Source organism: Arachis ipaensis, chromosome B9 (genome assembly GCF_059453495.1).
Source record: "Arachis ipaensis isolate K30076 ecotype BB chromosome B9, ASM5945349v1, whole genome shotgun sequence".
Taxonomy (NCBI): Eukaryota; Viridiplantae; Streptophyta; class Magnoliopsida; order Fabales; family Fabaceae; genus Arachis; species Arachis ipaensis.
This window is the reverse complement of record NC_142444.1, coordinates 107183585-107189690: the sequence shown is the minus strand read 5'-3', so window position 1 is coordinate 107189690 and position 6106 is coordinate 107183585. Positions and strand designations below refer to the sequence as shown.

Genomic DNA, 6106 nt, shown 5'->3' with positions numbered 1-6106 from the left:
ATGATGCTTTACTGCTTTTGAATTCACAAAACTCAAGTTGGTAATCATAATGACATAGCACCATGTTGCAAATTAAAAATCAACTATGCCTTTTCATACACACATGCATACAGAGAAGGTAAAGACAGTCATGCAGTTTATAGTGCTTGAAACAAATGAGAGGAAAAAGAACTTTACAACCTTGTAGTTCATCTTCTCTATTGTTGTCATTTTCCTCCCATTCTCTTCCTTCCCATACCAAACTCAGAATGCTTGCTCATCCTCAAGCAACTATTAGAACCGTGGCTATGGGGCTAAGATGGACCATGAATGTCTTACACAAGGAATGTTAGTAGTACATGTGTTTCAAGCAAGCAAAATTAAAGATAATAATCAAGGCACAAGAGACAGAGACATTGTGATTGCAAGCTTAAGAAGGTGAGCATAATACTTTGCATAAAAGATAAGTGGCACACCAAACTTAGTGTGACACTTTCACTTGGAATTAATGCAAGTATCCAGTAAAGATTTGAAGCAAACTGTGTTGCATAGCAACACCAAACTTAGAATGCAATCCTATGTCAATTTATTTAAACTAAAACTAAACAAAAGAAACTGTTATATGTTTAATACAATCACCAAATGAAGAGTCTGTTATGAATAAGGATGTCTTGGTGATGTATTAACAAAAACAGTTAATGAAGGAAAGCATTAAAAATAAGTAAATAAATGAAACAAAGGGAAAACAAAAATTATCCAACTAAGAAGAAAAATAACACTGTAAAAGGCAATATGATTATGCAGACAAGTGATGTTGCTGGATTGAATTGCATAGAAAAATAGGTGGCACACCAAACTTAGAATCTTGGTGTGTCACTTTCATGTAAAATTGATGCAATCATCCATGAAAATGGAAAACAGTTTGTTGCAGGGCAACACCAAACTTAGAATGTAATCATATGCCAATTTATTAAAATTTAAACAAAGCAAGGAGAAGAATTGTACCTACTGTCTACCTGTTCTTTACTTTCTTCCTTTTCTTCCAATTTGTTAAGAGAAATGACTTCAAAGGAGGAGAAGTTTCAGCTAGTGCCCCCTGTCTTGGTCTCTCCTCAGCAAGCTTCCTTGTGAAATTGGCTTGATTGATCTTGCTTGCTGGATCAGGGGGAGGATTGTTTGCAGTTGACCTTCTCATGAATGTTGTCCTTGGTGTCTTGGTCACAATCCTCTTCTTGGTGCTTTTGTTAATTGCCTTCACTTCTTGGATGTCAAGACATGGTTGCTGTGTGATTATTGGAGTTTTGTATTCATCCAGAGCCTTTTGTATTGGTGGTTCCATGAACTCCTCCTTTATGTACTTCTCTGCCTCACTTGAGTTTGGAATGACTTCTTCACTTTCTTGCTCCTCCACTTCCTCTTTTATATCCATCAATTGGCCTTCATTTTTCTTGCTCAGTGGTTCTAAGCTCCTCCTTATTTTCTCTACTTCTTCATTCATATGTTTGAAGAAAGCTTCTTGCCTTTTCTCGAATATTTGTGCTTCTTTCGCATATTTTTCGAACTTGGACTCAAGCTCTGAAAGCCTTGAGTGGTTCATGGAAGTTTGTGTGGGTGGTGAGTTTTGAAAGGGGCTTTCGGTTGAAGTATGGTCAAGTGATGATATCTTTGGATGATTATCATATGGAGCACTAGAATTCCCTTCCCAGCCACCATTAGAATCATGACTTGCATTATTTTGTGGTGGAAAGAAATATCCCATATGATTTTCTTTCTCATCTTGTGGTTCTGAAGCATAGCTCCATGAATTGGAGTGCCCAGAATTTGAAGTTTCTTGGTGATATCCCCAGCCATCATTAGAGATTGGTGATGGTGGGTGATATCCCATAAAATTTTGTTTGACCACATGATGAGTTGAACTCCATTTGTATTTTGCAAACATCAATGAAAATTGAAATTACTCATATCAGAGATGAGAATTTCTTAGTGAGGCAAAAACTCAAACACCTTGGTTTCACTTTGAAACAGAAAACAAAAATAAAGAAAATGCTTGATCTAGACTTCTCACCCACTTAATCATTGTTGATCTAATCAATCCCCGGCAACGGCGCCAAAAACTTGATGAGATATTTTGGTGAAAAATAAATTTCTCCCAAAACACACAAATCTAACCGGCAAGTGCACCGGGTCGCATCAAGTAATAATAACTCACGGGAGTGAGGTCGATCCCACAGGGATTGATGGATCAAGCAACTTTAGTGGGTGATTAGTTTAGTCAAGCTAACATTGATGTGAATTGTGTGAAATTGTAGCCAACAGAAAGTAAATGACAATGAATTTAAAGTTGCAGAATGTAAATTGGCAAGTAACTTAAAGAGCAAGAAATGTAAATTGCAAGAATCTTAAATTGCAAGAAAGATAAATTTCATTAAATGTAAAGGGGAGTGGGTGCAGGGAAATTAAAGAGAGCAATAGATCAAGCAACTGGAAATGTAAATTGCAGGAAGAATAAAGGAAAGTGGATGCTAGGAATTAAAACAGAATTTAAATTGTGAAGTGCAGTGAAGTAAGGAACGCTCAGATTCTCAGCTTAATTGCAAAATAAAATTGAAGATCTCAGGGAATCAAAGAGACTAGAAAACGAGTCTAGATCTCAAGCCCTTCCTTGATTCAACAGCAGACAGATTGAAGAAGAAATGAAGATGGAAGCAGTAAATGAAAACTTTGATTCAAATCCCAATTTCTGAAATTATGCAGACAAGCAAAACAAAGAGAAATCTCAAAGGGAGAATGAAACAGAATTTCTTCAATTCTCCACTCAAGATTCAAGACAAGAATGTAAACTAAGAGAGAGCTCTCTAATCCTAATGCTCCCTAGTGGAGCCAGCCTCCTTACAAATATGAAAATGATGCCTTATATAGGCTTTACAAAATGGAAATGAAAATGAAATTAAAAACAAATTACAACTAAATGAAATTCCTATTTTATCTATTTCTTGTGCCTTTGAGTGATGATCATGGGCCTTTGCTCTTGGTGGAATTGGGTTGAAAGAGGCCTTGGTTGATTGCTCTTGGAGTTTGAAGAAGAACCGAAGTGAACCAATTGAACCGGTTTTGAAGTTAGCCATAGTTGGTCCCAACGTTAGGGCCAAAGTTAGGGGTCTAACTTTGACCCCAACTTTTCATAGCAGCAAGCAATATTCTCTGGTTTGGACGTTGGTGCCAACGTTAGGGGTCTAACTTTGACCCTAACGTTGGCCTCCCTTATGCACATTTATGGCACCAACTTTGTCCTCTTGTCATGTTGCCAATTTTATGCCCAATATAGACTATCATATATGGTTGGAAAGCTATGAATGTCAGCTTTCTAACCCACTTGGAATCACTTCAATTGGACATCTACAACTCAAGTTATGATCATTTGAAGAGGGCATGGTCGCTGGCTTTGGTGTGCAGCGTTTGAGGTAACGTTAGCCCTCAAACGTTGGCGAAAACGCCAGTTCTGGAGGCTCAAATGTATTGTCCACCCCATACTATTATACATTGTTGGAAAGCCCTGGATGTCTACTTTCCAATGCCGTTGGGAGCACATCATTTGGAGCTCTACAGCTCGAGTTATACTCCTTTGAAGGTGCAGAGGTCAGTTGGCCTCACTGCAGGTTGCCACCATGTTCGTTTATGCACATTGCGGGGAAGTTTTCTCCCTCAATTTTAGTGTCCATTATGCAGTGCCATATATGCTTGGAAAGCTCTTGATTCCTACTTTCCAATGCTTCTTGAATCACCTCATTTGGAGCTCTGTAGCTCAAGTTATTCTTGTTGGAAGTATACCCCTTGTATGCCTTGTGGTGTGTGGCGCCAACGTTAGCCTCCAAGTTAGGGGGCTAACGTTGGCGCAAACGTTGGCCCTTCTCCCTTTGTTTTTTCATGTGCCAACGTTAGGGTCAAAGTTAGACCCCTAACGTTGGCGCAAACGTTGGTGGCCCAGGGAGGAATTCTCTTGCCAACGTTAGCCTCCAAGTTAGGGGGCTAACGTTGGCTCAAACGTGGGGAGCCCAGGGAGTAATCTTCATGCCCAACGTTAGCCTCCAAGTTAGGGGGCTAACGTTGGGGCTAACTTCATGCCTCCAGGTTCAATTTCACTTATTCCATTCTTCACTTCTAGCCATTCCTCTTTGCTTCAACCTTTCTCCAAGCTTTCTTCACCTATCATTAATCAACCAAACTCATCAAAGCTATGCTCAAAATCATGAGATATTCATTCTTTCATAATATGTGACAATTTTAGCATAAAACCTCATGAAATAGCATGAATTCATACATGGTTGATTAACTCAAAGGAAACATGAAAATCTACCCAATTGGCTTGCTTATGGCTCAAGAAAGTGCATAATTCAATTGAAAACAAAAGAAAAAGGCTAGTTAAAATAGGCTAAGATGACTTGTCATCAATTTACTTCAAAATTTTCTAGTTGTTACTTGCCTATTAAGAAAGGATCAAAAGTTTTAATTCTAGAATCATATCTTCTAATTTCTTGTTAGTCAAGTAATCAACTTTAATTTTAAAACTTTCTCTTTTTAGTCTGATTTTCAATCATATCTTCTCAATCATATCTTTTCAATCACATCTTTTTCAAAAATAATTTTCAATCATATCTTTTTAATTTCTAATTTCAAATTCTTTTTCAAAATCACTTAATTTCTTTCCCAATTTTAGTTTTCGAAAATCATCAATCAAATTTTCAAAATTTCTTTTAATTATTTCAAAATCTTTTACTTTAATTTCGAAAATTCTTCCCCTCTTCTCACATCCTTCTATTTAAAGGACTAACAATCTTCCTCAAGGTGCAATTCAAACTCCCTCCTTTTTTATATGTTCGAATTCTCTTCTATCTACCTCCTCCTTCTATTCTTCTTTTCCTCTGACACCTCAAGGAATCTCTATACTGTGACATAGAGGATTTCCTACTTTCTTGTTATCTTCTCTTTCATATGAGCAGGAACAAAGATAAAGGCATACTTGTTCAGGCTGATCTTGAACCTGAAAGGACCTTGAAGAGAAAGCTAAGAGAAGCTAAAGCACAATTCTTTTTAGAGGGCCTAACAGAGCTTTTCAAGGAAAAAGAAATCATGGCAGCCGAAAACAACAATGCCAACAATGCAAGGAAGGTGCTTGGTGACTTTACTGCACCTACTCCCGACTTCTATGGGAGAAGCATCTCAATCCCTGCCATTGGAGCAAACAACTTTGAGCTTAAGCCTCAATTAGTTTCTCTAATGCAACAGAATTGCAAGTTTTATGGACTTCCATTGGAAGATACTCATCAGTTCTTAGCTGAATTCTTACAAATCTATGACACTGTTAAGACCAATGGGGTTGACCCTGAAGTTTACAAACTTATGCTTTTTCCTTTTGCTGTAAGAGACAGAGCTAGGACATGGTTAGATTCACAACCTAAAGAAAGCCTGAACTCTTGGGAAAAGCTAGTTAAGGCCTTCTTGGCAAAGTTCTTTCCACCTCAAAAATTGAGCAAGCTTAGAGTGGAAGTCCAAACCTTCAGACAGAAGGAAGGTGAATCCCTCTATGAAGCTTGGGAAAGATACAAGCAATTGATCAGAAGATGTCCTTCTGACATGCTTTCTGAATGGAGCATCATAGGTATTTTCTATGATGGTCTGTCTGAACTATCCAAGATGTCATTGGATAGCTCTGCTGGAGGATCTCTTCATCTGAAGAAGATGCCTGCAGAAGCTCAGGAACTCATTAAAATGGTTGCAAATAAGCAATTTATGTACACTTCTGAAAGGAATCCTGTGCATAATGGGACAACTCAGAAGAAGGGAGTTCTTGAGATTGATACTCTGAATGCCATATTGGCTCAGAATAAAATATTGATCCAACAAGTCAATATGATTTCTCAGAGTTTGTCTAGAATGCAAGCAGCAACAGGCAGTACTAAGGAAGCTTCATCTGAAGAAGAAGCTTATGATCCTAAGAACCCAGCAATGGAAGAGGTGAACTACATGGGAGAACACTATGGAAACACCTATAATCCTTCATGGAAAAATCATCCAAATCTCTCATGGAAGGATCAATAGAGACCTCAACAAGGTTTCAACAACAATAATG

The 6106-nt window shown here is 37.9% G+C and overlaps 1 non-coding gene across 1 annotated transcript; it reads right to left on the bottom strand.

The window, feature by feature from the left end:
• Positions 1–5508: 5508 nt before the first annotated feature.
• On the bottom strand, positions 5509–5616 carry LOC148545808 (small nucleolar RNA R71). Its single transcript, XR_015900578.1, has one exon. It is a non-coding gene; the product is annotated as a small nucleolar RNA R71 (small nucleolar RNA).
• Positions 5617–6106: the final 490 nt, after the last annotated feature.